The 22,905-nt window shown below is 32.8% G+C and overlaps 1 long non-coding RNA gene across 17 annotated transcripts; it reads left to right on the top strand.

Annotated features, from left to right (window-relative positions):
* The first annotated feature begins 7,399 nt into the window (after window positions 1-7,399).
* Window positions 7,400-13,065, top strand: LOC7458104 (uncharacterized). 17 transcript variants are annotated; one of them, XR_008060251.1, is made up of 6 exons: window positions 7,546-8,101; window positions 8,239-8,351; window positions 8,769-8,945; window positions 9,236-10,218; window positions 10,307-12,681; window positions 12,802-13,065. It is a non-coding gene; the product is annotated as an uncharacterized LOC7458104 (long non-coding RNA). The 17 variants fall into 17 exon arrangements; XR_008060241.1 differs by lacking the exon at window positions 8,769-8,945 and having other exon boundaries at window positions 7,546-8,351; window positions 9,236-9,340; window positions 9,483-9,578; window positions 9,839-10,218; XR_008060250.1 differs by lacking the exon at window positions 8,769-8,945 and having other exon boundaries at window positions 7,546-8,351; window positions 9,236-9,578; window positions 9,839-9,925; window positions 10,073-10,218.
* The last annotated feature ends 9,840 nt before the right edge of the window (window positions 13,066-22,905 follow it).

Genomic DNA, 22,905 nt, shown 5'->3' with positions numbered 1-22,905 from the left:
ACAATGGGGAGATCAAGAGATAGATTAGATTGAGAGTAAAAGTACTATTCTAGTACTATCGAATAAATAAATGCAAGGCCGTGGACGTCTACACTCTCAAGCATGGATTGATATGATACTTTTATTTTTTTTTACTATCTATTAATAAAAATTAATCATAAAATAATATAGATTTGTTCAAATTTCAAGTTTAAATATTATTAGATATTGGCCAAGGTCTTTTAAAAAATAAGGCTACGTTTATTTACTGGAAAGTAGTTTTTTTTGGAAAGTGAATTCCGGGAAAATATTTTCCGATATTTGGTAGTGTAATGGAAAATAAGTTAGAAAACACTTTCCAGTGTTTGGTTATGTCACGGAAAAATGAGCTGGAAAATAACTTATTAATATTTTATTTTTCTCAAGTTTATTAAAATAATGAGGAACAAATCTTACAAATTAAAAAGTTGAATGAGAATGAAATTGAAAAAAAATATAATTTCATAAATTATCTCAAATAAAATAAATAATAATCAAAATAATATAGATCAAATCTAAAAAATTAAAAAAAAATGAAAGGTGAATAAATTAAAATAATAATAATTAACATTTCATAAATTATTTCAAATAAAATAAGTAACAATAAAAAAATGAAGACCAAATTTGATAGATAAAAAATTTCAATAAAAAAAGGATAAGAGAAAAGCAAATAGCAATTATAAAAAAAAGGACCAAAATTAATATAAAAATTAAATTTTAAGAGATGAAATTGAAAAATAAATTTTCAAAACAAATTATATATAGCAATCAAAAGTTTGAGGATCAAATTTGATATAATCAGCAAATAATGACATTTCTAAATTTTTCACAACTTCCGGAAAGTGTTTTCCGCCCAAATTTTCCTTTGATTGGAAAGTGTTTTCCGTTGACCAACTTTTCTAATGGCAAACAAACACATGAAAGTTTGGAAAGTGGTTTCCCAGAAACCACTTTCCGGAAAACAAACACAGCCAAAAGGGAAAATATTTTTCTGGAAACCAAACCAAATTTTTCTTTGACTGAAAAGTGTTTTTCGTTGACCGGAAAGTATTTCTGTTGACTGGAAAGTGTTTTCCGTTGACCAACTTTTTTAATTGCAAACAAACACAGGAAAGTTTGGAAAGTGATTTCCTGAAAAGTAAATTCAGGTAAACAAACATGGTCTAAAATAAAAGAGAGACAACACAAGCATTACATAGAGGGAAAGAAAATACAAGGTATAAATAGATACACTCACGTTTTGTTTTCGTTTTTTTATTTTATTAAAGCGTTGCACTGCTCAAAGTATTCATTTAGTAGAAATTATTGAGCAGTTATTTAGCATTTATATGCTCACCTGTAACTTTCATGCAAGGAAATAGAAAATTGATAGAACGGGTGGGTTAGGTTGACGTTGAAAAATAAATTTGAGTTTGCATCGGCTCTTTCTAGCGCAGTAAATTGATGCGTGGGGATAGGGTTTGGTTTTATTTTATTTTATTTTTTTTTCATTTTCTTTTGAGCATTCATCGAAACCAATCAGGCCCAACAAGCGACAACCTCCAAGTTGTAATCTTCACCCTCTCCTTGTTGACGTAAATCTCCGATGCATCCACGAAGATGGATACTTTCATTAGGTAGACTGAAAACGTATTTTCTTAAAATATAAAAAGAAATTGCTACGTGTGGCATTTCTACGGGTTCATAAAGTGGTAAAAATACCTTTTAAGGGAATACAGGCCGTTAAAAAGGCAGTACAGTAGCGATCAGGTAATGATAGTTTCAAAGTTTTGAATAAGCCTAAAAACGTTACAGAAAAAAAAATCACTGTTTCACTGTTGTTGTCGAAATTAACATAGTAGGAAAATGTTTTTATTTTAGTTTTAAATCTCATCATTAATTTTGTATTAAATATAACCATGAGAGTGCACAAATAGTTATAAATATATAGCTATTTATTTCATTTAACTAAAACAAATCAAAATTCATGTGGTTTAATTTCAAGATTTAAAACTATGGATAAAGATTCTAGAATTGGTTTTATTCCACACATGCACCATCCTCTGCTAAGGAATACAACAGGCGGATATCGGTCCATTGTATCAAAATCTTATATCTTATCCACTAGAAAATATACAACTTGTATTGTAAGGAAATTAGTAAATCACCTTCCAGATCTATACCCAGAATATATTCACGCCATACCCATCCACGCTAGCCAAGATTTAATCTTCATTAATTTTCACTTTACGCCTACAATTTTTGGAAAGTTATTTTGATCCTCGACTTTATTTTTTTTACAAATAAGTCCTTGTATTGGAGTTTTTTGCCCTCGTGTGTTTTAGAGAAAAAAACACTCAACTCCCTGTATTAAATTTGTTTGCAACCGAGTCTTTGCAAGGCAAGGTTTTTTTATTAAAAAAACTAGTGGATGTCAGCAGGACATGAATGAAGTATATATACATAAAAAATAAATTAATTACATGGATGTAGTTTCTTAGTGATATACATGATTTAATATTCATTGAACATTATATTCTTTAAGGGTGTTTATTGGATCGGATTGGATAAATAGCCATTTCAGACTCAGTTAATTGCTACCGTCGGCTGTGACCCACACTTTCAGCACCCAATCTCATACAAAAAGCAGATGCGCCCGTGTTTATTAATGGTGGTTAATTCGTTATGATTAAAATTCATTTTTCACATCAAGATAACGATAAAAAAATTAAAATAAAATAATATTTTTTTTTAAAAAGGACGGCCGGCCGTAAACTTGTGTTTTGTCTCATGGATGGGAGTGGGGAGTGGGGACAGGCCAGTTTGGCTAGTGATTAACAAATGATAATATTACATAACATGGTGGGAAGTTAAGGGTCATGATGGTAGATAGAGATTTGGTGATATAGCCGTTTGAGAGAGATATAGAAAGAGATAAACAGCAGAGAGTGCTTTTACCGTTCTCCATGCATTGCAGCAGAGGACCTTACCTAACCCAACAGCAATATTTAACCATCTTCAATTATCTTTCACTGCTTCAAAGTAGACATGTTAACCCTTCTGACTTGTGTTTTTATGAAAAAGGTTGAGGATTCCAGGATGTTTTGTTTGACCGTTGTCTCTAACATCGTGCCCCTGCATTGATCATGTCACGGAAACTGAGTTGTGAGGGGGCAGGGCACCACAAAAATCTACCTATCCAATCATCTAACCTCTCGACCTCTTTTATTTTCCAGTGCAGGAAAGCATTTCGATTAAGCAGAGAGGCCCTGAGAACCCATTTCCCACCACCTGCACTTCAACTAATCGACGTTGAGAAATATCTTACGACCTTGACTTGAGCGTAGTTATCGTAGTCCAGTGATTGCTGCTATCCAGGTCCCTCCCCTGCAATTTGCATCTAACTACAGTAGGATGATTAGAGCTGCTATAATCACTTGCTTAATCATCGATTGTATTAAGAATCAATTAATGTCATGTTTCGTTTATCTTGGATACAGGGAGAAGACACGAGGCCTTTAACTATTTAAGTCCGTTCAAAAGTTCAAAACATTAATTCCATGTGAAACGTCAACAAATTTCAATGGGATGCTGGGAGTCGGCGATCCTCTCTTTCCCGTGTTTCCTTTTCAAAAGCTTCATCATGTTCCTTTTGAGGTTCTCACTTCCTTTGAGTTTCGACCTCCGCCCACTTAGCTGAGGGCAAGGCCCACCAACGGCTAGTTAAAAACAGATTGAAAACCCGCTAAGCAAAGGCCCAAAAAAAAAGCTTTGCTTTTGTGGCAGTCCGCGATGGCAAAAGGCAAAAAGCTTTCGATACAGGAATTGCAGCAAGTTATCCAAAGTTCATCCTCTTTCATTTTATCGTCCCGCCTTCTCAGTTCAACCTTGACAACGAGTGATTCTGTCTCTTCAATAGCATGAAATGTTGATACACCCATTTTTATTATCAAATAATTAAAAATCATATTTCAGCTTCTTCTCCTTCATGTTTTCCTGTGTTAGTATTGGTGAAATTGGCAGTCTCGTATGTCTTGGAACGAAACCTTTTCATCTAAATTAACCAAGTAAAAGGTGTCATTAGTGAAAAGGATGGCATAAACTTGCGCAAAAACCAGTCAACAATAAATATATTCTACGATTTCTTCATTCAAAGTCTTCATCTAAAAACCATTAACAGGAAATAAATTAACTAAATAAAAGGTTATTTTTCAAAATATTTTTTATTTAAAAATATATTAAAATAATATTTTTTTATTTTAAAATTTATTTTTAACATCAACACAATATAAAAATTAAAAATTAAAAATTAAATTTCTTCAAGACTATTTTTAAAATACAGAAACAAAAGTGCTATCAGCAGTTTGTAATTAACCTGGCAGGAAAGAAGTTTTACTTTTACCATAATACAAACGAAATTAATCATTATTACGAGAATGAGAAGTTATTTTAGTCTCTTTTTGAAAGGGGTTATTTTTTAAGATGGCTGACTAAGATCTCAAAACATCTCGATCAGCAATCTGATCATAGGAACCGTGATACCACGTCACGTCACCTTAGCTGTCTGGCAATAAGAATATTTAAGACGACAGTTAGAGCATCTCCAATGGAGAAGCTAAATGGATAACCAAAAATAAAAAACTAATATTTTAATTTTTCTTTGCTTGTTTTTCATACTCCAAGGGAGAAGCCAAACAAGAAGCTAAAATGCCTTTTCTTTCCCACAAAAGCTATTCCTACATATCTCTCAAAAGAGCCAAAACTAACAAAGTGGGGCCAACAAAAAAATAAACCAATTAAATCTAGTCATGTGGAAAAAAAATAACATTAAAATCATTAAAAAAAATAAAACACTTATTTATTCCACTCTAATAGAATTGGCTTTTCAAATGGCTTTTTTCCATTGGAACATGCATGGTAAAAATAGCTATATGTATACTATTTAAAATACTATTTTATTAATTTACCTCTTTAAAATAGCATCTTCCCTTGGAGATGCTCTTACCGGTACGCATTGACAAGCTTCGAATTCAAAGTTTGAGGCATGATAGCTACTAAAAGTAAACTTCCTAGATAATAGCGAGGCTATTTTTAAATTTGAATTTTAGCCCGTCTTTTGTGGATAGGAAAATGCAGTCGTTTATGGTCACTATCACAAATCCCATATTTCCAATTATATCTAATACCTCTGTTTAATAAAATTAATTTTTTATTTAGTTAAATAATAATAAAAATAAATATAAATGTGAAAGTGACGAAATAAAATAAAATAAAAATATTATACAAAGTTACATGAATTATATAAAAAAATATTATTATTTTATGTGAAAACTAAGTAAAATAATATTTATCCAAAAATAAAATTGAAAAGTTGAAATATAGATATGGATGTAAACATGTGATCTTGAAACACAAGAAATAAATTTTATTGTATTTAATAATTTTTTTTAAAAAATAAGTAAGGTTGCACATAAAAATGCCTCCTAATAAAAAAAATATTTAAATCAAAGTAAAAATTAGATAATATTACATTAAATACATCACAAGAATATGATAAATTTAGAAAAAAAAATTAAAAAAGAATTCAATACAAGCCCAACGCTAAGGAAGGGAATGGAAGGACAAAAAAAACAATGACAAAAAAAAAAAAAAACCACAAAGAAAGACCCCGGCACACGAGCTTGGCCTAGATTCTCCAGTGCATTCGAGCTTAAAAAACACAGACCCACATGTCTTGGCTAACGATTTTTTTTATATATATATATTCTTCAAGGGGCGAACCCCCCTAGTATTCTTTGAAAAAAAAAAGACAAGCAGGCTTCTTGATGTAAGAACCTCTTTTTGTACTTAAAAAAACTATAAAGTCACAATACAAACTTTTATAAACTTGTATATAGCATCGATTAATTAAAAAAATAAACTAAAAATTAAAATATAAAAAACATATATACAAGACTCTTCTCGTCAAATAAAATTCACTAACAGAAGCATTAATTATTTACGTGGTATGAATTAATATCAATTAAGATTTTTTTTCTTTACCATTGAAATATAATGATTTTTTCTTTCATTTCTTAAATTAAAAACGATAAAATAAAATAAAAACAAAGTTTTGGATTGAAATTGAAATTTAAAAAACAAAGGGACTGAAAAAAGAAATTGGAAAGCATAAGGATCAAAATGATTTTTTTGCATGAAATTTGAAGTTCCCATATACTTTTTTTTTTTTTTTGTCTTTTTTCACTTTCATCCTTCGTTTTTCAGTCCCGCTCATATTTAACAGATCAGAGCCAAATGGTTATAAATTTGACCACAAAAATGCTTAATTTAGGAGAAAAAAAATCTTGAATGACCAAAGAAATCCACCGTGAAACTCCTGGGTGAACTGTGAGAGAATTAACATGAGAAAAAGGAGTACATTCCCGTGTTTATAAGAGTTTTTTTATAATTATAATATTATAATAATGTTCATACGTGGTTTTGCCGATGCTACCAATTTAGGTGGCCACGGGCTTGACCTCCACTCCATGGTAAAGTAATCAGTGGGTTCTACAGCACATACACAGGCATGGACCACAGGGTAACCAATCCATCAAAGTAACGGGCAGGCCTGTATTGGTTGCAACCCCTTCTCATGCTCGATGAATACAAGACCGTAGCAATGTAGCATTCAACTTTATGGCTTTGGCATTTCAATCTTTTAGGATTGGTAAATTCTACAGCGCCGTACGATGTCGTCTTCCTTTTAAATGTTGCTGTAATTGTTTAACTGGCACGTGTCCTTTATTATTGTTTTTAGTTTTCCCACGAGGCTACTTGTCAAATTGTCAGCCTAGCATCTTTTAACACAAAGTTGGTATAAACATCCTGCCTTTTGATATTTCTCAACTGAATCGTGGTTTATGAAAAATATTAGATGGAAACACATGCTACTTGGTAAGAATTTGAAATTAAAAAGATTATTTTTTCTGTAATTTCATGTTTTAATTGTTAATAAAATGATTACTGGAGGCTTACATGGTCGTTAACTTCAGGACCTGTGGATTAGTCGAGGTACGCGCAAACTGACTCGAACACCCACGTTAATAAAAAAAAAATTAGATGTGGATATTTTATTATTTTTTATATATTATAGTTTTTTTAAAAAATAAATAATAAAATATCACTAATAATTATTACTTGATCACCTTAAAATTTCCCATGTCCGTTAACATTTGTTTTTTTACTTTTCTTTTTTGTGGAAATAAAAAGGAACCCAGAAACCACCCGCGGAAGCTAGGTTGTAAGAGGTGAATGGGCCAAGGCCTAATTAATCACCACCCAGAACCACACAATTGACAACGAACCCAGTCCACTCTGTATCTAACAGGCCCTCAACACCATCATCAACTTAAAAAGAGGGGGAAAAAAAACTGAAAAGCAAATCAGCTGAATCCGTCTTTGCCAGAAGTAACTAACTCGAAATAATCATCTTTTTTCAGCAAAGGTATATTTTATTTCCCTCTCTATCCATCCTAACATTACATATATACATATAATTAACGCGCGCGCTCTCTCTCTCTCAATAATTTTAGCTGATAATATAATTTCTTATTGCCTGAAAACTTGATTAGATAGTTTAATCTGGATCAAGATCAATCAGTTATAACTACAGATATCAATCAATCTGTTTGAATCATCTTGTCCTTTATTTTTATACTTTCCGAGGTCATGATTGTTTTAATGAAGGGATAGGGCTCCATGATGATCAATTTATGACTTTATTTTTTATTTTTTAAATGGATCATAACCTGACTCTCTTTTAACTTATGGAAGTTTCATCTGTTGTATTTATATTTTTTACACCAGGTTGAAGAAATTGTTTTCCTTTGATGGAAAAATCTTCCATGACTGCAAGGCATGGCTTATTTTTTTATATTCGGGGAATGCTTGAGTGTTATCGGTTTCGTGGAGTTTTTGTATTGTTATTTTGGTTTCTACTGATGTGGCCGTTGTATTTTTTTTATTCAACAAGATTGTTAAATTGAAGCAGTGGTAGTGGTTGTGAAAGAAGGAAAATCAGATGGTTGGATTCAACCCTCTTCGTCGAGCAGCGGTAGGAAATGTGAGGACGCAGCCCTGCCCTGCACACATTTTGTTGAAGCAAGAAAATCCTAGTCTTTCTCCCAATCAATTGTTGTTTAGGCTTTTTTTTTTTTTTTTTTGCTTTAAATGGGATTTAATTGTGTTGGTGCCGCGTAGAAAGCAGCTCCACTCTTGGGACTGTGGCCGGCTTGTGTTTTGATGAGATTGAATGCTACTGGCATCAATAATTGCAGCATTCAGGCCTTGGCAGGCTTAGGCTGCACTAATAGGTTTGTTCTTCTTCCTGGAAATCTGAACTGAATGTACTGTTATTTCTCAGCAGTTTTATGAAATTTCAATAGCGTAGATTGATTGCTCATGGTTTTCTGCTACTGGAAATCCTGGACATGATTTCAAGATGCAGCTGATAAGGGCTTAGATATTACCTTTTCGAGTAGCAACAATTGGTGATTAACTAAGTAATCTGGTGCCTGGCTTTTTCTAGATCCTTTCAACTTCTTTTCTAACTATTGCTGGATAAAGTAGGTTTTTGGAGATAGCATTGAAAAGGTCGTGGTTTTAGCATTTCTTGTATGTAATCGTAGGAAATATTATACTTTTGGGATTTCTAAAGTAGATTGCAAGAATATTTTCAACACCTGGAACATAGTTTTTTTAATCTCATGGAAAGCAGTTGATGAATGTAGGCCAGGCTCTTCCTTGCTTCTTGGGAAATTTGGTGTTGTTCTTCCTCTGAACATGTTATAGCTTTAACTGCCATACAAGGAAATTACTTGATCATCTCGTGAAGGTGCTGACTGCTTCGGACAGCATTTTTCCAAGTTGGAAATTGTGGCTCCAATTCCATATCTTGATGTTCAAAGGTAAAATGACCCTTCAATAATTTCAAATTGTAGAAATTGTGGATCACTATCACTTGAAAAGTCTAAAGTTACAGATAGTTTTGTGTTCAATGTAACTGGTTAAGTCGTGTCATGGCCTACAAATGCACTTATAGATATGGGTAACAATGAATCAAGCACACATTTTCTGTAACAAAGACATTGGTGACAATGAATGAATCGAGCACACAACTTCTGTATTTCTATGAATCGATATGAACATCTTGTCATGAATCTTACTGTTGAATTGATATCTTGTTTGCAACATTTAGGCGGTAGATCTGGCATATTTACTGCAGAAGTATTCTGTTAGTTCTTCCCACTACACAGTAACACCCGGAGCAAATCCAAACTATTCAGTTGAGACATTTTACAAGGTGATATTACATGATTTTGTTTCAATTATCTATATGCATTGCTATAGGGAATTTTGATGAATTCTTGCATTATGCTTCTGTTTATTTTGATTGACCGATGATGTTTCCTGTGTTGTCTGATTGTCATTGTAACACTCATAAGGTTTGGTTTAAATTCATGAATGAACAACTGCCCACGGATCTAGTGCAACTGGATGTGTTATTTCAAAAAGCACGAGTAGAAGGCATTAATATACAGGTGTACGTCATTCATCTATAAGCATGTAATTCATAGTCATCTATCATCAAGTGTTTTCTTCGTTTTGCATGCTGGTTTTGTGTAGTTAATATGATTAGTTTGTGCTGACAGCAAACTCAAAACTTACTATTATGATGATCTAATCATTTTTCATTTCACTTAAAAGCCTTATATTCATACACCCGCCACTATATCTACCTTTGTAAATTTTATGTCTTTTTTCATGTCGATAATGTTTACGAACCTTTTCCTTTCTACAGTGCTGGTCAATCAATGAAAAGGAAATTTCTCCTCATATTGTCGGGGAATTATTTTTCAATAGCATTGGTTAACCAGTACAAATTGAGGTGTGGATCTCGTTTAACATCACATTTCTTATTATTCTTTCTGGAATTACTTTCTCCTTTAACTGTCATGCGGCCATTTTCTAACTGTCTTGTTTCTTGTATGTTTTTCACTCCTTCATGTGGTTTTGAATTAACATATTCTAACAGATGACCCTATAGGAGAGGGGAAAAAACGCGGAAAAACTTAATGTTAACTGTTTCTGGCAAAACATCATGTCACAGTCACTGTTGGTTGGAGGATGTTATTCAACTTATTCTACCAGGCTTAACTGGTGGCAACTCAGGCTATGCTGGTGAGGGAGATCCCTTTTGCCCTCTATCTTCTCTTTCTATTCGATCGCATAAAAATGGACTCCTAATTTTCTCTTTACTTTGTAACAGAAAATCATTGTCATTCTTTGTAACGGATAAACCTGTGAAAAATAGTCACAGCTCATGGCATAGGCACGGCAGGTTAGATCTTATGCATGTTGATATAATTTTTATGGGGATGAAAATTATTTATGACAGGGTGTGTTTGCAATCAGATGTTAAGATGCTCGAGTTACCCATTTTAGATATAGGGTAAGCTATAGGATGGCTTATTTACTTCATTTGAATCTCAGTAATGATTGAGTTCTAGAAAGATTATGGCTCGTGATCAGATTGAAACAAATCATGAGGATTTTTTGTGATTTATTTATGCATTAGGTCATTACATCGTGATATGTGGCTATGAAGCTGGCCTAGATGAGTTTGAGATTTGGAATCCTGCCACTTCTATGATTTACCTTTGATTTCTAATTTGTTTCATATTAATTTTTTTTTGTATTTAAAGTAATTTAATTTTTTGATGTGAAAAATAAATTTTAAAAAATAAAAAATATTATTTTAATATATTTTTAATAAAAATACTTTGAAAATACATTCTAGTTTCTGTTCTGATTATCATATCCGATTTAGGAAATATCTTTTTAGATGAGCAAAATATAGTCTTTTCCGCATTTTGCAGAGGCCATTGCCTAGTCAGGGCCCACCAAAATGGGGTCCTAAGTGGGAAAATTCGGAGATAGTTTAAGTGGGGTCCCGCTCTTTTGCATTTCTGCACGATTCTTCGAGAATCAAACCTGCAATATGGTGGCTGAAAGCACAAGAAACCACCGAGTTAGGAATTACTTGCCCCTAAGAATACTTCATAGTCAGCCATGGATGTGCCAGGAAAAGATGTGGCCCTAATATGATGCCAAAATTAGCATATGGAAGAATATATCATCTGATTTTGTAAAATCTAGTAAAGAAATAATATATTATTTTAACTAACGTCCAGTTCTGTTTAGACGAGTTTAGTTGTGGATAATCAACAAATGATACCACAGAAAAAGATTAACATGTTACTAAAATTTGTGCGGGATTCGATCCATCTGAAATACCACCTTGTATACCTCCCCTGTGCAGCATCGAGCCATCCATGGAGCACTATTAGAAGACTGGGAAAATGCGACATTCGTTGCAACAACGTTCGTGATTTTGTAAATTAGTGCCTGGTATCTCTGGGTTTTGACCCCGTTCAGCTAGATCATGAAATTAGAGCTATAATCTTGGTCATTTATGATCTGATAGAGCTACTGAAATTTTACTTTTACTTTTTTGTAAATTTGAAATTGTGTGCTTCCTAATGACTTTATGATTGAGCAATAAATTTGAATGCAGGAAATATGAGAGGATATCGTCAAAATGCCATGAAGAAGCACGCGAATCCTTTGGCACCGAAGGAGATCTTCTTCTGATAAACAAACATCATCAAATGTCTTGTATTGTGCATGCATTTGAAGATGCAAGATTTGTATGGTATAGAGTTAATTCATCATCCCAGCCAAAGAGGGTCTCTGAAGAAAATTCAGAAACTCCCTTCAGCATTCTCGCTTTTCAAGTGATCAGTCTCAAGTCTCTAATCTAGAACCTTGCAAGCCCTTGCTTCTACTGTCCTGTGATAAGATCATGGAAATCCAATTCATCAAGTTTTATAGCTCTGCTCTTTTAACACTAGCATTGTAATTTAGCTACTAGTATCATTTTAAAAACTAAAAAGTGAATCTGCTATCATATATTTTGCATAAAGTGGTATCCACTAGTGTTTTGGAGCATGTAATTGTTTGTGGTTATGGGTCTAATTTAACCTTGAGTCCATTTTAGACATAGAAGTTGAAGGAGTCTGAAGCAGACAAAACAAACTTCTTGTTCCAAAAAACAAATTCATCACCAGCTTTGCTAATTATCACCTTTTGCTGTTGATTTTTCCATTCAGATCTCCCTGGAGAATGCAATGAGCGAAAGAGCTGCATTTGATGATTTTCCTTGCTTCGGATTGGCTAGCTCCATGTATATTATTATACGTGTGTATAACATGAGCTTAAAGAAACTAATAGTTTGCTCTTGATTTCTTGCATTTGTTCATAAATATTTTTTCAAGCTATATTTTGAGCATGGATATTATTCTTGTATGCTTGACTGGATAAATTAAATCCCAGAAGCTTCTCATTATCTTAACCCGTGTTTCCATTTTGTAATTTAGAAAAATTCCTACCTGATGCCCCCCTTCTATTTCGTTAATCGTGTACTTATTTACTATGACTTGTGATTGGTTTAAAACAGTTTGGACGTGACTATTCTCCAAAATTCAAGATGTCCCAACTGGATGAAACTGGGTTTTGTAGCTTGCAGGCTCGCCCTTTTCGTTTCTTGACGTTGCTTGCTAGTTCCCCAAACAGCTTGAGCAGGTATTTCCCACATGGGCACCACCCTATGCTTCGGTACTCAGCTTCTTGTTCATGAATTTCTGTGCTAAGTATTAAATGTATACATTTTCGGCATGGGAATTACTATTGTGGAGAATTCAGCTAGGAAGTGCGTGCTGGCCTTAAATGCGATATTTGTGACCCTCATCTTTGAGAGCTCGTGACGGGCTTAAATGCATTGGTTGCGCATGTAAATCGACAAGCAAGTTTGGTGCACGGTGCAGTTATGAACCATCCAAAGGTTAGACTTCTAGTTGGCTAGTATTCATAAAAGAAGGTGAATTCAGATGGATCATTAGGAATAAATAAGCTTATGCTTCTTGCTAAATAAACTCAATCTATTAACAATAGAAACCAATTGCGCAACCGCCGATTCTTGCTCCAAAGTTATTTACAGCAGAATTCTTACTAAAAGTTGAAATAAAAGAAAACAGAGCCCAACCCATGAAGTTTTTAAAGACGAGGGAACAAACGAGACTAGCCAGGGCACATGCATGGCAATAGAATGCCACGAATATCACCTAACAATTAAAGTTTCAGCACGACTCGCAGCCAACGAACATGAGTTTTTCTTGAAAACCCAAAGTAGTTCATAGTCAATCCAGTAAATAGTATGACCTAACATGATTAGGATTAAGTTATGGTGAACAAAATGACCAGGTTTTCCCCACTTTTTGTAAATAAGCAATTATAAGGTTGTTGAGCATGAGTGGTTTTATAGACTAGCATGGCATGTTTGGGAGATCGGTGTGTCGATTTTTTTGACGAGGGGTCGAGTTTGTGGGTCATGAGTTCAGCCACATAATCTTCTTCTGTCTTAATCCGCAATGATGAAATTCGTATAAGAGTAACTACCAGACAAGCAAAATGAAATTATTGTCGCTGTGATGTGGAGAAGGGAGGTGGTGATGATATATACACCTACACATGGAAGGTGGAGTCGAGTCAAAATGCTGATGCGAAGATGAATCTAGTGGACGACAAGATCCACGAACCTCCTCCCAAAACAAAGCACCCGACATACTGAACTTTTTTTCGTAGAACAAGGCGACATGTCTCTCCTTATGCAAACCCCATAACTTGTTTGGAAATATATTATTATACCTGGTAATTGTGTCATTATTTGTCTCCGTCTTTGCTTTCATGTGGATTTAGAAGCTAACAAAATGCACTTTCCCTTGTAGTATTTGTTCTTTATTTTTTTTTCTCCCATGTGGGTCAAGCCGATACCACACCTAGGGAAGTAGTTTGGTCTAATACAATATGAAATTGTTCTTTTAACTAGCAAATTTAATAGTAATTTCGTGCATAGAACAAACAGCTGTTCTCATTTTATGTCAAAGGCATTTCTTTCTAGGTCACTCGCGGTCTCTGGGTCCTTAATTTGAGAAGCCTTGCGTGGCAATTAGTTTAAAGGAGCTGTTTTTTTATCCAATTGAAAATTATCATATGTTGGAGATCGAAACATAGGGCGATGTCTTGTGTGTTTTGTTTGAATCCAACACGAGGTGATTTAATAGGATTGATTCTTACAAGAGAGTTTAGATGAGGAGATTAAGAAGGTAAATTCTAAACTAATGAGAGACTCTTGCATAGAATCATTCTTCCGTCTTGATAAATTATGACAATCACTTCGTTTGAATTCAGCGCACAAGCTACTTGACCCATTAAATTCTTTTGATCTAGCTTATGGATGGGTTTTCCCCCCCTCTAATTAAGCTAGTTTAGCACAAACCAGTTGGCACAATTAATTTGCCAGACTGAACCAAAGTTTGTACAAATTGCCTCCCTTATCATATGATTAAAGGCGACTTATGTTCTCCAGTAATTGCTGGTAAGAGATAACATCCCTAGCCGGTCTTGAGTAAATTGGGATTAAATCTTCTTGAATACATTACAAAAAAAAAAAAAACTAAAACAGATTGGCGTTTTACCGAGAATTATACACAATTTAATTTTTTGGGTTTAACAATCATTATTTTTTTTTACTTTTCGTTGATTTTTTTTGTTTTTTAAAATACAATAAGAGCGATTTAACTTCGTTTTTTTATGCTGTAGTTACTTTAGAAAAATTAAAATAACTAACAAAGGCATTATATTTATGACGAAAAAGAAGTGTTGTTAATGAAACATAAACACGAATTGATTGTACTTCACGTTACAAATATAAAGGCATTTATATTCATGATGAGACCAATTTGCTTACAAGACTACAATAATATAGCCTTCAAGTTTAAGTGATTTGCTGACAATCTATACCTAAAGTGCCTTGAGAGCTGATTGTAGTGTTGCTATGTGTGGGACTCTCTCTTCATGAATCCTGTTTCTTAAATCAGTCTTCCTTGTTCTTACTGTTATGTAAATGGCGCCTGACAGATGCCACCTTTCTTGGCCACGTTTTGTGACCCCCAATCTTATAATTCGTCACTCTTCGACATGTGTGCATTAAATTAGAAATCTACCGGCTCAAGGTGGAGATTACTGATCTAGGACGCCTTTGGAAATCTGCTCTGGACTGTTACTCTTCTTTTCTAATAAATCATCTTTTTTATCTCGTCGAGTGTCACTCGCGTGGCTTAAGTTGGTTCATGCTAATCCTTTTGGAATTAATACGAGCGTAACACAAGGCTTATCCTCAGGTCGACAAGACACCAGATGGCGCCGTATCCCCAGATTGTTCGTTCCCTTTTAACTTAGTTCACGGCGGACCTATGGCCATTCGAAGGTACACGAAGTAAAGAAGGAAGCATGCAGATCCATTCCTAGTCCTAGCGCCAATTAATGACTACAGGAAATCTCTCTGAACATTATGTTATGAATATAAACATGATGTTCGGAAGCACATAAATCATGCAACAAAAGGTGGAGACATCCACGCAACATTCTCTCATGTTACTCAACTTTTTCTGGCTTAGAAATGAGCCCAATTCTGCGCAATCATAGTTAATGGTCTTCCGAAGGCTATTATGGGTTAGAAGACATGATAGACTAGGTTTGGATTAATGCCATAATTAACACTTCAAAACAAATCTTCGTACGTAAAGGGTTATGGATTAATTTTTCGATGTATGAGCAAATTTAGACAAGAGATAAAAGGTCATGTACACGTGAGGATGTGTGCATGTATATTTAGTTGTAGAATATTTAGATATGGGCAAAAGAAAGAATACGAGGTCGTTTTCTTTTTGTATTGAAAGATCCTCACTTTCCTTGGGTTTAAAGCTACCAACAAAGTCTTCAACTCACATGGGTGTGAAGCAGAACGGTTGAATCTCGTGTGAGTGTATTCATGAAAGAGCAGAATGTTTAATGTGTTTACCATTTACAGAAGTTATTCTAGTTTTGAGTTTCATGCATGGATTGTGTACATTTGGTGATGATAACAGGACCATTCACATGAAATCAAGGAATGTAAACTCATTTAATGCATGTAATTTGTAGTCTTATGGTTAGTCATGAGTAGATCAAGTTCGATCTTAGGGTAATATATTTCGATTTAGCAACCAACCCCAGATCATGTACAAGCTCATTTGGGGTTCGATTTGTGCATGTCTCTTATCCATTTTGAACATGTCGAGTCATTAGAGCTACTAGGATCCAAAATAAACTCGAGCCCCGATGGCAAACGAATGGATGCGAGCTTTATTTGAGTCTTAGATATTCGGGTGATTTTCACGGTCCATCATGGCTTTGAGCCGTCTCCCCGAAGGGATAATTTCAAACATTTAACAAAATATATAGCGTAAATGCCTTTTAATATAGTATTAGACACGATTTATTATAGATTGCTATAATTTTATAATCTGAGGGTGTTTGTGTTTTTTCACGTTTTTGCACAATAAAATTATGTTTTTAACCTCAAATCAACAAATTTAGAACTCATCTTTTCACAAACTTTAAAACAATAAAAATATAACCTTAAGGTGAGAAAAAAAAACGACAATTGCTAACCAAGTGTTTTTTTGGTTTTCCCCTTATTAAGCTACAATTGGAATACATCTTGCCTTTAGAAAAGATAAAAAAATAAAATAAAACATGCATTTACATGTGTTTTTATCCTTTCATGCGGGTTTATTTGTGATTTTCAAGGCCGTGAGGGATATATTGGTATTTTTATGTTGAATTTTTATTTTTTTACACTAGAAACTACTAGTGCGTGGTGGTTTTTGCGCTTTTTGGGTGGCGCATGCAATGCCTTTCAATGACCAAACCTAGCCTTCCACTTTATATTCTTCCTAGTGCAGGACGTGAAGGCGAATGATGGGTGGCTTGTCGCCGGTGGTCGTTTCATTTTTTTCCTTCTTTTTTTTCTTACAAAAAAAGTACATGTTTGTCATTTTTTCTTTTTGTTTTTCAATTTTAGTCATTATATTTTTTATTACTTATTTTTATCATTGACTCTTTTAGAAAAGTTTTTTTTTATTTTCAATTTAGTTTTTAAATTACAATTGTTATCATTATGTTTTTCAATTCACTGCTTATTTTTTTAATTTTTGTTTTTTTCCTTGACTATGTTGTTAAAGTTTACTTTGTTCTAGTTTTTTTCTAATCTAGCACTAATTTTTTTATTTCTTTTTATTTTTGTTAAAAAAATTTTAATTTAACTCTTCAATTTAAAAAAATAAATAAATATTATTTTAATATATTTTCAAGTAAAAAATACTTTAAAAAATAATTAATATTGCTGTCCAAAACACCCCTAAAATATTGTAGTTCAACTATCCTTTTAAAAAAATATTTTATAACTTTAAATAAATATTTTTTATTATTTTAATAAATTAATATAAAAATTAAAAAATTATTTTATTACATTTTAAAAAACTTTTGAAAAAACTCCAATTACAAAACTTCCAAACAAGCTAAAAAAAATAAAAACTGCCCACAGATTGCTCTTCCTTCGAGGATTTGACCGTTGACTACCCAATTTGATATTCCCCATGTGACCGTCTTTATGCTTACGAAACAAACCATTAGTTTTATCTTCTTCTTCTTCTTTCCAGCATCACTGTCATCCAAAATCCAATGGTATCCGATGCCTGTGTATATGGGCCTACATCAATCTTCAAAATTTTGAAAATATGTGGCAAAATCCCAAAAGACAAGATCAGAAATCGCTGGTCGCCTTGAAACCTTACCATTAATCAACTGATAAATAGTTGGTATGGGCTGTTTGGTAACGCGATAAAAATGATATTTTTAAAAATTTTAAATATTTATTTTGTTTATAATAAATGTTTTTATATATTTTTAAATTATTCTAATATAAAAATACATTCCTGAATAAAAACACTTTAAATTATCACCACGAACTCACTTACAAAGACACCATACAGGCGGTGCGGGGATGCTCTCTTTTACCTCTGTGGATGTTTATTCTTCAATAAAGCATACATTAGGACACCTTGGAAACAAATAACAGGCACCCATCAATACATTGGTTCTAGTTGGGTGATGGAAGCTGACCTGCCCATATTTTTCAGCTCGAAAATAGAGACTAGCTAGACAGTACTGGCTCAAGGTCGCCTGCATTAATACGGGCCACCGGTCACACCACACACACCAACATAGTACCAAGTTTAGTTCAATGCGCCCCCCTTGTGATTCAATCAGGGCACCGTCACTCTTTTTACTTGAGACAAGCTCATTATTCCAATTAATTTCCTTTTTTAAAATCAAGGAGCAATCCAGCGCTTGGCGATAATACATGGGATTATTGGTTGGGCAAAAATCCTTAAAAAACAAATATAACTTGAGTTCCCATCATTTGACACATGCTGGTGTCCATCTTTGTTTTTCTTTTTTTTCCGTGCAATATCAACTCCTTCGAGTGTATTGTAGCCTCTCCAGTTTAAAATATGTTCCAATCAAGTCCTTTTCACACGGATTGTCGACAATGCTCTCGGCCCAAAGGACAAGCATGTGAACCTCACGCACGAGGATATCACGTGCAGGTGTCCAGTTGTTCATAAACCAGGATCGTACAAAATTTTCTCACAGGCCAGGGAGATCGCGGGGTTCGGCTGCTAGCAAGAAATAGCTGCTGAACAAGACTGGCCGTTGGGTTCAAAATTCGAACGACAAGAAGGCGGCATATTTCCACAAGTAATCCAACCAAAAGTGACAAGATTAATAAAGACTGGCCCGGACACCCCACGTAAAAAAAAAAAAAAAAAAAAAAAAAAAAAAAAGTAAAAGTGACAAGATTAATAAAGAAGGGCAGTGACTCTTTACTATATAATTTTATTAGGTACAGAATTATTTACAATTATAATATCTGTCCTGTCCTGTGGACAAGTTTTGATGGTGACGTTTGATTATGAGTTAGGTCTCTCTCTGTCTTTCGGCGGGAGATTCAAAAAATCTTTTGCTGAAACATCAAGCAAAGGTTAGCCTCTGCTTTTCCCTTTTGCATGTCATATTAATAAAGCTAATTAAGCAAATTATTGTTATTATTATGGATTTTCTGTAGTTATATATTAACTGGAATGAAAGTGATGCGAAGTCGATTTCGCGGTCTTTAGCCGGCAAGCATAGCCCCACCCACTCAGTTCTCTTTCTTATGTTCGTACGCGCTGGTTACAAGGAGTTTGTCAAGCACTAGCTATTTAGTGCTCCAATTTTCCAATTAATAAATCCGACGGTGCCATTTTATTATGAGATTTATTAAGAATTAAAAAAAAATTGATTGCGAGGATCGAGATGCATATACTGCGTTACAAATGCAGCACGTTGCCAAACGTAGCCTCGTAGAACATTGATTAGGGTCTAGTAGTGGTGTATTTATAGTTAATATGTTCTTTTTAAAACAAAAAAAATTGAAGTTATCTTAAAAGTATTCGATGAAATATAAATATTTTTTATATTTATATTAATATTTGATGGGAATATAATGAATTCTTGAAGAATTTTTATATACTTAAAGATTATGTATTGTTTTTATATTATTTAATTAGGGATAAATATCTTTTAAAATTATATTAATATTTAATGAAAATATGGTGCCCTTGGTTAATTGCATAGTCAATTGCTTTGGTTCTGTTATGTTTACTTGATATGTGATTCCTTGGACTTGTCCAGGTGTTTTGGGTTTGACTTGTTTGTGAGACCTATGTTATATTGAATTTGGTTAATTGTCAAGTCCAACAGCAATGAATATAGCTGACTATCAAATTTAAATGCTCAGTCAAACCTTTATTGTTTCGAACTTGATTAACTGTTAAGTTTAAGTGCTTTGGATCTGGTATTTTTATCAGATTCACATTACTTTTAACTTGACGAAATGTCAAGATCAAATATCTTGATTATGCATTGTTTGTTAAATTAAGATTACCTTATTCGCTTGGGCATATCATGAAAGAATAGTAATTTCCTTCAACTTTTTAAAAGAGAGAGTGCATTTCTATGGGCGTGTCAGAAACTTAACATGCTATAATTGTAATTTGTATTTTGTTGGATGGAACTTGAAAATTAGATAAGCTCTTAAATCTACTAGTATGTTATTTTTTAAAAGGAAATAACATTTTAAATTATTGAATGGCTTGCACCATTCTCAACTTCATGCAATTTCATTCTAAATGTATCAAATGTTTTTCATTTATGTCCTCATATCCACAATCATAAGAAACCTTTAACGTGAAAGGTTTAACCATCTTCAATACAGCATCATTCTATTCCAATAAACAAGAGAAGATATCAAAGGAATCTATAATACTTTAGATATTTATTGAGAAATCTTATAAATATTGGCTGTCAACAAGGAATTGGTGGATATACTGGGGAGTAATTCGAGGTTTCTCTTTATCTTTCTCCTGCATTTTAATATAGCGATTCTTTCCACGCGCATCGTCGCGGGTGGAAAACAAATTTGTTCTTTCAATCTACTCTGACCAGCCCCCCCAAGCATGGATTGTAAAAGGCAGCAGCCCATGCCAGTTACCTAAAATACAATATTATCCCTACAGAACAAAAAATTCAAGTTTCCAGCGTCATCAGGTGTACGTCTATACTTCAAGATTTTAAAATGTATTTTTGGTATTGTAGTAAGTGTATTTTTTAAAAATATTTTTTATTTTTAACATTATACCATTAAAATAAAAATAAAAATTTAATATTTTTTGAAAACAAACATGCTTTTAAAATACATTTTAAAACAAAGCTGTACAGAGATTCACCAGAAATTCCAAAGCAAAAAGCAAGAAAATATCTCCAATGGCATTCCACATCAAATCAAAATATCAAATCAAGGTTTATAGTTTTTTTTTTCTTTTTGACTTTCTATAATTATTTTTCAAAAGGAGAGAAAATCATTTTCCGGTATTTTTGACTTAACAGTGATGTGCTTTTCGGCGCCAACTACCACCGCCTTACCCTCCTTTTGTTTCTCTATTGAAATTCCTGGTATTTTGTCATTCTAATAATTTTGGTAAAATTTTTAAAAGAAATTAACATCAATTAAAAAAAAATTATAATTTCAAAGAAATTTTATTCTTTTACTATTAAATCTTAAATTTTATTTTTTAACTATTAGATTTTTATAAAATTTTATATTAAGTTTTGTTTAGACTAATTAATTTAAAAAATATATATTTTTTAAAATAAGACTAAGCAACCATTATTTGAAAAGTTATTATGTATAAAAAAATATTTAAAAATATAGTTATGTTTAAACTATATTATTCTTAAATTCTTTTACAACTTGTGTTATTCTCCCGTAACTCTTACAAAACCATGTTATTTTTTCAAAAATAAAATCTGAAATTTCCTGAAATCATTTTATTATCTTTGTTTTTTTTCTTTCCTTTTTTTTCTTAACTGTACCCACCTTTGGCGGGAAAATTATAAATTGCGATTCATGGAACTCGTGACCTCCGATTCCTGACTGGCCTTCTGGGTTATTTGGAAGCAAACGGCAGTTTCAACGCTGTTATCTCTTCATTTCGTCATAAATAAGAAGAAGAAAAATACTTGCTTTTATATAAATTTAAACATCGTAAATACTAGTAGCTTGAAACTTATTTAGAGTGTGTTTGGTATTGTGGCAGCTGTTGTGGTTGTGGTTTGAAAAAAGTTGTTTTATAAAAAGTACTTTTAGTTGAGGTTGATTTGAAAAAATAGGTGTTTGGTTAAAACTGTGGTTAAAATTGAGATCGAAAAAAAAATAGTTTAATGTGTTTGGTTGAAAAAATGTTTTTCAAATTGAGGTTATAAAATAATTAAAAATATATATATTAATATTAATGATTTTTAATTTAAATATTATAGATTTAACTAATGTTATTATATCATGAAATAAATAATATTAATATCAAATATTTTTTATTATTCCATTAAACTATGTGCAATGTCATCACATACGAAATCTATTCAACAATGACTATATTTTTCATGGTTTCTTAAGCGCGAAACAACAAAAACTGATTTTTTTGTTACGTGATCAAGTGATCTCCTTCTAATTTTTTGAATAGAACACAATAAAAATAAAAATAAAAACTGAGTTTTTTTTAACTGGGCCGGACCCGGCAAGAACATAATTGAAATTACGATCAAATTTCACAAATGTTACGTCATCATGCGATATCCTTCTAATTTATGTAGTGTTATTAAATAATATTAAATACTAGTTTTTCGAGTAAAACATAATTTTTTTTAAAAAAATCAACAATTTCATTACGTACAAAATTCATTCAGCAATAACTACAGTTTCCATGATTTATCGTGTGTGCAATAAAATTAGATAAAATATTATCATGAATAAAATTGAGATTACAGTACGAGTAAATTTAATTCATCTTAAACTAATTTTTTAAAAAAATATTGTTCACGTTCACGTGAACAATGCGAGTGCAATTAATTAACTATACTAGTTTTTCGGAAGAAAAAAAAAACTTTGAGTGCTGGTTTTTTTTTTTTTTTAAAAAAAAAATGTTCACTTAGTGAACAGTGCGCAGTGGAGCATGGCTCCACTATTGAAGTTCCTTTCCCACCACGAGAAGCAGCAAAATGCTGCTTTTCAAAACCTGCGGTTCAATCTCTTATTTTAGTGGGTCCTACTAGGAAGATGCATTTTATTTTTCTTAACCAAACGCTGTCATGTGTGGCTGCGGGTGAACCTTACCCGCAGCCACACTCCCAAACGGCCACTTAGTATATCGAGAATTGCTAAATACATTTAAATAGAGAAAATGATGACTTGAATTTATTTTTTCA

Source organism: Populus trichocarpa, chromosome 10, assembly GCF_000002775.5.
Source record: "Populus trichocarpa isolate Nisqually-1 chromosome 10, P.trichocarpa_v4.1, whole genome shotgun sequence".
Taxonomy (NCBI): Eukaryota; Viridiplantae; Streptophyta; class Magnoliopsida; order Malpighiales; family Salicaceae; genus Populus; species Populus trichocarpa.
The sequence above is the reverse complement of the archived record's forward strand: the minus strand, read 5'-3'. Positions and strand labels throughout refer to the sequence as shown.